The sequence below is a fragment of the Mesoplodon bidens genome (assembly GCF_964165515.1).
Source record: "Mesoplodon bidens genome assembly, chromosome: 13".
NCBI classification, from domain to species: domain Eukaryota; kingdom Metazoa; phylum Chordata; class Mammalia; order Artiodactyla; family Ziphiidae; genus Mesoplodon; species Mesoplodon bidens.
In genome coordinates, this window is record NC_138169.1 from 47,224,003 (window position 1) to 47,234,498 (window position 10,496).

The window sequence follows — 10,496 nt, forward strand, 5'->3', positions numbered from 1 at the left end:
TAAAGCCTTTAAAAAATGGTCCACATCAAAATAATCTTAAAAAAAAAAAAAAAAGAAGGTCTCGTTAGAAAATGGCATTTGTTAATAGAGCTTCAGACCCAAAAATGGTACTTCTCTGGTACTGGAAACACGGTAACCTAACAGTTCTGCCTCTTAATCACAAACCTATTTGATCTGAGATTCTTTTCACACTCATTTACTTAAGAAATTAGGTCGTTCACTACAATTAATTTGCAAGCCAAGACAGCCAGCTGCTCAAGTGAGATCCCCAATTTTGTAACAAATTGAATAAATACTAATTTGTTGATATGATTATGGAATTAGCAAAATGGCCTATTCCTCAGTGTGAAAAATTAAGATCCAAGTTATTTCATGATGGCTTACCCCAGTTACAAGTTAAATGAAATGGAGACTCTATTGATCACCAACTAAAAAACCATTGTTAAAAATAAAGACCATTGGGGCTTCCCTGGTGGCGCAGTGGTTGAGTCCGCCTGCCGATGCAGGGGACACGGGTTCATGCCCCGGTCCGGGAAGATCCCACATGCCGCGGAGCGGCTAGACCCGTGAGCCATGGCCGCTGAGCCTGCGCGTCCGGAGCCTGTGCTCCGCAACGGGAGAGGCCACAACAGTGAGAGGCCCGCATACCGCAAAAAAAAAAAAAGATCTACTCCAACTCAGCCCACCAGGTAATTGTTTGAGATAATTATTTGATGTTGTTCTGGAAGGCTCAGTTAATTACTGTGTCAGGTTTCTGGGTTTTGTTTTTTTTCTTTTTTTCTTTTTTCCAAGTTTACTAGAAAGCAAGAAGAGGAATAATTATATTTCTTGAGTTGGGACACGCCCACTCACTAACTCCCTCACGCCGGTCTCCAAATCATCCAATTTATAGCCTTGAAGACTCTGAATTAAAAGACTACTGGAAATTATTTCTCCACATTTTACTTTAAATAATATTCACCAAGGGGCGGGGGCGGGCAGAGCACTGAAATTCTGAGGAAGCATCTAAATTCAACACTAGGTGTCACTATGCTAATCTTCTGAATTAGGTCTTCAACCATTTTTCCCCCAATCTGTTTTATGTTCTTCCTAAAAATGATAGTAACAAATGCCAAATATTTGACCCTAGATTATCATTAACCAGATGTTTCTTTGGTGGGGGGGCAGGGGGGTTGCTCCGCCCTGCCACTTGTCTAAGCTCTGAGAACATTAAGTCTGAAGTCTAACAACCACGTTATGGTCTCAAGCAATGGTTCTCAATCTTGGCTGCACATTAAAATCACCTGGGAGATTTTTTTTTTGAGTACTTATGCATGAGCCCCTCCCAAAGACTCATGTAGATGGTACAGGGTGGGCTGTGAATAGCAGCATTTGTTTAAAGTTCATGAGGATGTTCTAATGGGAAGACAAGGTTGAGACCTCTGAACTGGTGGTAAATGGCTCCTACCTTGAGTCTACATCAGAATCACCCATGAGTCCCGTCGGAGACCTCCGGAATCAGAATTTCTGGCATGGAGCCCACAAATCTGTATTGTTCAATGATCCAGCTGAGCCCTGGATGAGCATCTGGGAGGCGCCAGAATGGATTTCCACTTCTCCTCTCATATAGCCTCCATGATTTGTTCAGATAAGCTGTTATCATGCCATCTGCTGGATCTCCAATGCAAGCCCCAGTCACTTCATATCTAGATTATTCTAACAAGTCTGTCTTTTCCCATCTTCAATTTCTCTTGAAACTGTCACAAGATTTGCTCCTAAAACATAACTTTGCTGCAGATATTTTGACAGAGGATACATTTTGCCATTTTGCCAAATTAAAGGCTCCTGGCAAAGGATAAAATCACCTCTTTAAAGAAGTGCTTCATACCAAGTACAGAACTTTACCAAACGTTGCTGACCCTAGTCCATTCCCAGCCTTAAACCAGTTGGGATCAGAGTCACACCCCAGCTGTGGCCCTTATTCCCTCTCCAAATTTTCAGTATCTGTAACACCTCCTCTACTTCCACCAGGAGCCATCTCATTCAGCACCCCATCACTCTTTATCACCCCAGGGATACAAATTCGCAAAGGTTTGAGGCTCAGTGCTAGGGCCTGAGAACTGATATTCTGCAGATTACCTGGTGACCTAAAAGCTTGGGAGTTGACTGACGTTTTTCCCCCTATATCACACCAGTCTCTTCACCCCCTCCGCCTCCAAGATTTGGACTCCACACCCTCTATCAAAGCCATCTGCAGCTCAAGAAATAATTACAGACTATCTGCCACTCTTTGGGGGGCAACTTGAGCCATGGTATTGGGTATGTCTGGTCACAGAAGTGGGAAGGGATATTTTCAAGGGAGACAAAGCTGGTGGAGCATGAGAATTCAAGCTGGCATTGACAATGACCATTGCTACAGAAGCTGTGTAACTGACAGCTTAGGTCAGCGCATTGCACGGGACTGCTCAGGCTTCATCAAGGGGAGCAGAGCCCTGTGTTCCTGGGGGTTTACCCTCCGGTCCAGCAAGAACAGCTTCCTGGTGCCCCCCTCCCCCCAGGAGGCTACTCCAACGTTTCAATGGCCCTGGCTGTCCCTTGAGCCTCCTGACGATTTTGCTGACTCTCTTTACTTCTCAAACCTGCCCCTCATTCCATGCAAACTCCCATTAGGACATATTGTCTTATTCACCTCAGGTAGTGGCCCCCCTGCCTCTTCTTCACTTATTTCCTTTAACACAGAGAACTTTACCAATTTGCCTCGATCCTTGTAGTTTTTGCCCTCTTACGCATCTCTTCCCCTCATTTCCCCTACAGAGCCTCACAACATGTCCTCAAATTAATATTTTATGGTCTGCACTCTTACCCCAATTTCTTCACCACTTTACTTCCTCTTAGCAGAGGAATCTATGTAGTCCTTTTTTACACTAATTCAGATTGTACCATCGAAGCACTTTTTATGAATCTCCTGTCACTTGCTGACACAACACAAACTGTCAGTAAATGATTGACAAGACAGTCTGTTCTCTTATAATTAAAACAGATTATAGAGCATTTCGTACCGTAGTTCAATTTTGCAACTACAGCATAAATTCTGTGAGCACAGGCAAGGAGAAGCATATTTTTATATAGATTAAGTCAAAGCTACTTCCCAAGTAACTTTCAAGGCTTATAAACCTCCAAATTCATCGGCAAGATTGACAGCAATACATCAGTCGTTAAGAAATTTCTCCGTTAGAAATGAAATTCGTGATTAGATGTCACAATAATTGCTTCATGACATCATATAATTAAGTGGCACAGGGGACAGGATATGGAGCCAGCATGTTCGATGTAAATTCCTTTCTGTGCACACCACTATAATTTCATACCCTAACAACTGAACTTGACAGGCAGTTGAAAACAGATGGCAAGTTTGTTAAAAAATATAATGATCCCTGGGCTTCCCTGGTGGCGCAGTGGTTGAGAGTCCGCCTGCCGATGCAGGGGACGCAGGTTCGTGCCCCGGTCCGGGAAGATCCCACATGCCGCGGAGCAGCTGGGCCCGTGAGCCATGGCTGCTGAGCCTGCACGTCCGGAGCCTGTGCTCCGCAACGGGAGAGGCCACAACAGTGAGAGGCCCGCGTACCACAAAAAAAAAAAAAAAAAAAAGTAAAATGATGGTGATGGATGTGCTCATTAACCTGATGTGGGGAATCCTTTCACAAGGTATATGTATATTATCACATTGTACACATTGGAAATATTTGAGAAAAACACTAATATTAAGTATGAGGGACAATTTAAAAAATTTACAGCGGGCTTCCCTGGTGGCGCAGTGGTTGAGAGTCCGCCTGCCGATGCAGGGGACGCAGGTTCGTGCCCCGGTCCGGGAAGACCCCGCATGCCGCGGAGTGGCTGGGCCCGTGAGCCATGGCCGCTGGGCCTGCACGTCTGGAGCCTGTGCTCTGCAACGGGAGAGGCCACAGCGGTGAGAGGCCCGCGTACCGCAAAAAAATAAATAAATAAAATTAAAAATAAATTTAAAAATTTAAAGCATTTATAAAAAAATATTAAAAAATTTTAAATACAAAATAAAAGCAGTAAAGATTGCAAGTCTAAGTCATCCTTCAATAAAAATATGTCAGGTTAGAAATATTTCAATTTTTTAAAAAAAGCAGCACCCCCCCCCCAAAAAAAAACCTTGTAATAAAAATATTTCTAAGAAAAAAAAGAAAGAAAATGTCAGCTGGTAGACTCTAAATTCACCCTGAGAGGCTCTGACAGCAAATGGGATGAAATTTGGTGTCTAAAGATAGAAACTTTGATCATAGTTATCAGCATAACCAGTCAAGAAGAAAAAGAGACCTCAAAGAGTAGAGGAAATAAAATGGACAAAATAAAGTAAGATTATTATATCCAGACAGTGAAACCATTTGAGAAAAATCAAAATAACAGATCAAGACCAGAAAGGAAGAATTAGATATTTGAAAGGAAATAGTAGCTAAAATATCAAAATAGGATCAACATTATAAATGTTAGCTAGACTCCATTTCCAAACTAGAAAGATATTGGGAGAAATACAAAAGGTGAGATAAAAGGAAAAGGGAATTATAACAATAGTTTCCTGACTTGAAACCCTGTCATTAGTAGATGCCATATTAGGTAACTTCTTCGGCATTTTATTTCATTAATAACTCAAAACAATCACTTGCAGTAAATATTACACCATTTTTCAGATGAAAATCCCAAGGGTCACTTCCTTGATATCACATAGCTTTGTAGTAGTGGAGTTAGCATTTGAATACAGATGAGTCATTCTAAAGCTGGTGTTCCTTACTACTTATGGTCTATACTGTTATTTTGGTGTGTTGTTATAGGAATACCTGGGTGAGGTTTATTGTTATGAACTACAGATTCTGAAGGGAAGAAAAAGGTTTTCCCCAGCTCACAAATATCAGGCACCATTGCACCAACAGAAGGTTAACTAAGCCTCATGATGCTAGATGACCTGTCTGAGACAGGGACCTGTCTCATCAAATTAAAACATAAAATTAGTCTGAATAAACTCCCACAAAATGACTGCCTAATATGTGAGAAGACTTCCTTTTAAACAAGCATGGCAATATCTTCTAAATAAGCCAGATAAAATTAAAACCAGACTAATCCAAGGATAACTAAAAGCCAACAAATCCCTAGATATTAAAAGATATAGACACTACAAGTGTTTCTTACATCACTAACCTCCTCCAAGTGTACCATGAAGATGTGCTCCCCATTGTTTTCCTAATGAAATGTTACTGAAACTTCTTTTAAACTATCATTTTTTTTCAAATTAGAATACACATACCAAGAAAAGAGGATTTTAGTGCAATCTTTCAGGAAAACAAAACAAACATTATATCCAGGAGCACAAAAGCTGGGAGTTCATAGTCAGCCACTTAAGCCTTGGAATATTTTCTTTAAAAAAAAAAAGTGATGGTAAGGAAAAGATGAGTAAAAGGTTAAAAGTTCTATATACTGCATATAATTCACTTGAGGAAAAAAGTGTCAGGATTTAAGAGGCATAAATTAAATAACCTTGAAGACCATTTTGCCCTAGAACTATCGGGATGTTTTCAGGGAGCATCAAATGCTTATGTTTCCTGTGTGCGTATAAGAGATGAGAGGAAACAAAAATAACCTCCTTCCCAGGAACACTGGAAGACATCAGCCGCAAAGTAGGTCATAGCCCCAGGCTACACCGCCCACTGATGTGCGCTACCCACTGTAAATGGAATCAGATGACAGGCTTTCTTGGGATCAAATGATGGCGTTTCACTGCCCATTCCACTAACACATTCCTATAGGGAACTGCTCCTGAATGAATCCTATAAACCCGAGTCCTCTTTAAGTTTTAGTGAAAAGAAATAAAACCTTTTCACAGAAGGAGAAAGGAGTTTCCAACACTCATACAAAGACTGATTTTGGTAGCAATGATTTTCATTCGAAATTTAATTGTTGTGTATTCAAATTGTAGCACTGTTGGGGGCTGAAAGGATATACTTGTTTTCTTTGGTTTGCTTTGCTTTGCTTTTTCTCTGACATTGATAGTGATTTCTCACTTTTACTATAGCCTTTCTGTCGAGATGTTGGCAATCAGATTGCTGTGAAAAACAGAATTAAAGAGAGATGCTTACAGTCTTGTGAGTGAGAGAACATTGCCTATTCTCCATCTATCCTCCACACTAGAGCCAAGGTGATCATCTTACTAACAAACCTAACCACATTTTCTCCCTGCTTAAATCTTTAAATGATTTTCCATCTGAAAGATAAAGGTCCCTCATGATCTGATGTCTCCCTACCCTTGGGCCTATCTGCCAACACATTTCAAAAGGCACCCTTTGTAGCAGCCCCATAACAAACTACTCGTGGTCTCCAGAATTAAGGATAACATGCTAGCTGACACTTCTTTGCCTTTATATTGTTATTCCCTCTGCCTAAAGTGTCCTTCCTTCTACCTCCTACTTAGCTTCTGGGAGCCTTTCCTAAATCCTCAATCTAAACGAGGACCCCTTCTCCCCACCACATGCTATACACACCACAGCATGGCCCGTGACACACTCCACTGTATCCACAGTTCACTTTGTTTAGTTTTGTGAAGACACAGTTCACTTCTCATGCAACTATGTATCCCCAAGGTCTCAGCACTTGCTTAAGTCTTCATCTGCTGAAGAATGTTGATGGCTCCTGTATTACCCATGGGTTGTGGTTGCGAAAGAAAAAATACAAGCTGATGCAAGCAAATCTTGGGGTAAAGAAAGGAAAGGAAAGGAAAGGAAAGGAGGAAGGAAGGGAGAAGAAAGGGAGGGAGGGAGAAAGAAAGGAAGGAAGGAAGGAAGGAAGGAAGGAAGGAAGGAAGGAAGGAAGAAAGAAAGAAAGAAAGAAAGAAGGAAGGAAAAGAAAGAAAAGGGTGTCAGGCTTAGTTAGATGCAGACTCATGTATGTCAGCAGGAGCTGTCTGCCTCCTTCCTTTGATTGCATAGTCCTGTGTTGGCTCTCTCTCTGTGGTGGAATGATGGCCAACAGCAGTTTCAGGTGTACAACCTGTTGGTTTGGCTATTTCATCTGACATAGATTCTCTTTTCTAATAGTTCCAGAAAATCCTTGGGGTTGAGACTCCCTGGCCTACCTTGTGTCACATATCCCACCTGAACCAGTGACTCTGGCTGTGAGAATGGAATGCTTGATTATCAGACCCACCCTGAAAGGGAGATGGGAGGTGAGATAGAGCATCGGCCTCATCCAGACCTCGAGGAGAGGGCAGTGATGTGCAGAGGTCAACACCACAGGTGCTGGAGCTTGGCTCCTGGGTTCAAATCCATACTGACCAGCTATGTGAACTTGGGCAAGTAACTTAATCTCAATTTTGTAAGTGGGGCTCATAGGAAATGTCAACACCTATAATAACCCAGCTCTGTCTTTCTTGCAATGCAAGATATCAACAGTATACTTTCTCTCCTTCTAGACCACAAGGCAGAAATCATTTTACCCAGAATGTTCTTAATCAGAAAAGTGCAATAACTTTGGAGCATTCTTGATGTTATTGGCAAGAGAGGAAAAAGAGAGAAAAAATATATATATACCAGCTGTGTCAGAGTTCCAGCTCAATATCTCCACTGTTCATGGACTTTTCCCCATGCAAGACAGCAACTGAAGAAAATCCAAGCATGATGCCCTCGGATGACATTGTTCAAAGATTTAAGGAAATCTCTTTGTACCACTTTATAAGGGAGGAGGACGTTTCCCTGGAACCCCCTAGAAGACTTTCTCTTATTTCTCCTTGGCCACATACCTACACCCGGTCAGTCACTGACAAAGAAAATGGAATCCCCCCATTAGCTGAGACCAGCCTCGGCACATGACAGAGCAAATTTAGTGGCCATAAACAGAATGTACATGAATGAGCTGTGGCTGTGTTCCAAGAAGACTTAATTTATTGACATCGAAATTAGAATTTCATACAATTTTAAGTGTATGATATGTTATTCTTATTTTGATTTTTTCCCATTTAAAAATGTGAAAACCATTCTTAGTTCACAAAGAATGCAAGCTACAAAACAGGTGTCAGGCTGGATTTGGCCCATGGGTTGTGGTTTGCCAGCCCCTGGTGTATGTGTAACCAGACCCAAGTAGGTCCAAAAGGCACAGCGAACTGTCCGAACACAGCCAGTGGCTCAGGCTCCTGTGGGGCCTGCTGCTTTCCCTTCTCTCCTTCAATCCTCTCTGTGATGAGTTAACTGAAGAGAAGAAGATGTGGGCGGAGCTGCAGGGTGTGGTAGCTCCAGGAAGACGTGGATGGCTGCTGCATCGCAACCCCACTGCTTCGAATTTGTGGATCTGGAAAAGACTTTACACAGCCCTGCAGTCCAGTGTTTCTCAAACTTCAGCCTGTGTAATAATACCCTGCGGTGCCTGTTCATTTTATTTTAAATTTTTATTTTTTAAATGCAGTATAGTTGATCTGTGGTGCCTGTTTAAAATGCAGATTCCAGGCCCTGCCCCTGAGTTCTAATTCAGTAGATCTGGGTAGGACCTACAGATGTGCTTTTTTTTTTTTTTTGGTTATCTAGCTTTTATTTCATAACCATGAACTTAACTTTGCAATTCAGCTAAACTTGGAGGGGGATAAGGAAAATATGGAACCCAAAGAAGTGCAATGAGAGCACAAAGATTATAGGATATTTTGAGCAGACGGGGATAAAGGGGTGCTCTCTGGTGGTTAAGATAGAACACAAGTCAAATTTATTGTTAGATTTGTCCACAGTCAGCAATGGTGACCTTCTTGCTGGTCTTGCTATTCCTGGACCCAAAGCGCTCCATGGCTTCCACAGTATTCATGCCCTCTTTCACCTTGCCAAAGACCACATGCTTGCCATCCAACTACTCAGTCTTGGCAGTGCATATGAAAAACTGGGAACCGTTTGTGTTGGGGCCAGCATTTGCCATGGACAAGATGCCAGGACCCATATGCTTCAAGAGGAAATTCTCATCATCAAATTTCTCCCCGTAGATGGACTTGCCACCAGTGCCATTATGGCATGTGAAGTCACCACCCTGGCACATAAATCCCAGAATTATTCTGTGAAAGCAGGAAACTTTATAAACAAAGTCTTTCATCCCAGTGCTCAGAGCACGAAAGTTTTCTGCTGGCCCAAGAGCTCGCCATCGACGGCAATGTCAAAGAACACGGTAGGGTTGACCGTGGTTGGGCAGCACGGGAGGTTCCGGGGTGGCGGCATCTGCAAAAAAGCTGGGATGTGCTTTTTTTCTTTTTTCAGCTTTATTGAAGTATAACTGGCAATTAAATTGTAAGATATAATTTGATATATGTATGTACTGTAAAATGATACCCCCGTGGAGTTAAACATCCATCACCTCACATATTTACCTGTGTGTGTGTGTGTGTGTGTGTGTGTGTGGTGAAAATATTTAAGTTCTACTTTCATAGCAAATTTCAATTATACGATACAGTGTTATCTACTATAGTCACTGGATATGCATTTTTAATAAGCCTGTGACTCTGATGGGGACCCTATCAGTCAGAAAGTTAGTGGCAGAGCTGGGACTAGAATCCTGAGTGATCTTTCAATTAGCACACTGTCTGCTAATTGAAAAGGTTAAATGTGAATATAAGCAAAAGAGACACTGATTTTGATTCTGAATGAAACTCCACGACTGAGCTCTACACGGGGCAAACCCAATGGTCAAATGCAGATACCACCTTCCCTCCCCTATAGGTTTTTGTATCTTACACAACAAAGCCCAATTTTAGTATGAATCATATGTGTTTCTAACATCTCTTCCTCTGATCAGCATATGAGTATCTTAAAAACAGGAACTGCGAATCATTCACCTTTGCAACTCCCAGTGGGAGGGCCTGTCACATAATAGGCTGCCAATAATATTTACTGGGCAAATATTTGCATCAAAGTTTCCTTTCTAAAATTATTTCAAAACAGAGAAAAATTTAGAGAGCTAACATTGCATGGTATTTTTAATCAATATTGCATGACAGTTTAATTACAGAAAACAATTTAATAATATCCTGAGCAATGTGTATAATCAAAGCAACTAAACTAATATGCAAAATAGAGTAGGTAGAATTAACCAGCATGGCCTCAGCTTGGTAATTATTTAATTAGAAATACGTTTTTAATGAATTCCAGTGCTAAACAAAGTCACCAATGATGCAATGCTTTATTTGAAGCACTAACACTCTCTTTCAAGCCAGAACTCCAGATCCTCTTTCCTTACAATTGTCAATATTTACATTTTTAATGGAATCTCTATTTGGGAAACTGACACCACAGTGAACATGAAAGGGTAAACCTCTGAGATGCTACTCCAGGAGAATGGGTCAATGGCATTACAGGGACACATCTAGGACCTGTGTAAAGGGAAACTCTATTTATAAGGCAGACCCTGACAGAAGTGACTCTTCCCCGCAAAAAATATAATTAGACTTGGAAATAGAACAAAGAGGTACTGTGAGGGGACTA

At 41.5% G+C, this 10,496-nt stretch overlaps 1 pseudogene across 1 annotated transcript; it reads right to left on the minus strand.

The window, feature by feature from the left end:
* Positions 1-8,457: 8,457 nt before the first annotated feature.
* On the minus strand, positions 8,458-9,106 carry LOC308626853 (peptidyl-prolyl cis-trans isomerase A-like; annotated as a pseudogene). Its single transcript has one exon. The product of its transcript is annotated as a peptidyl-prolyl cis-trans isomerase A-like (transcript).
* Positions 9,107-10,496: the final 1,390 nt, after the last annotated feature.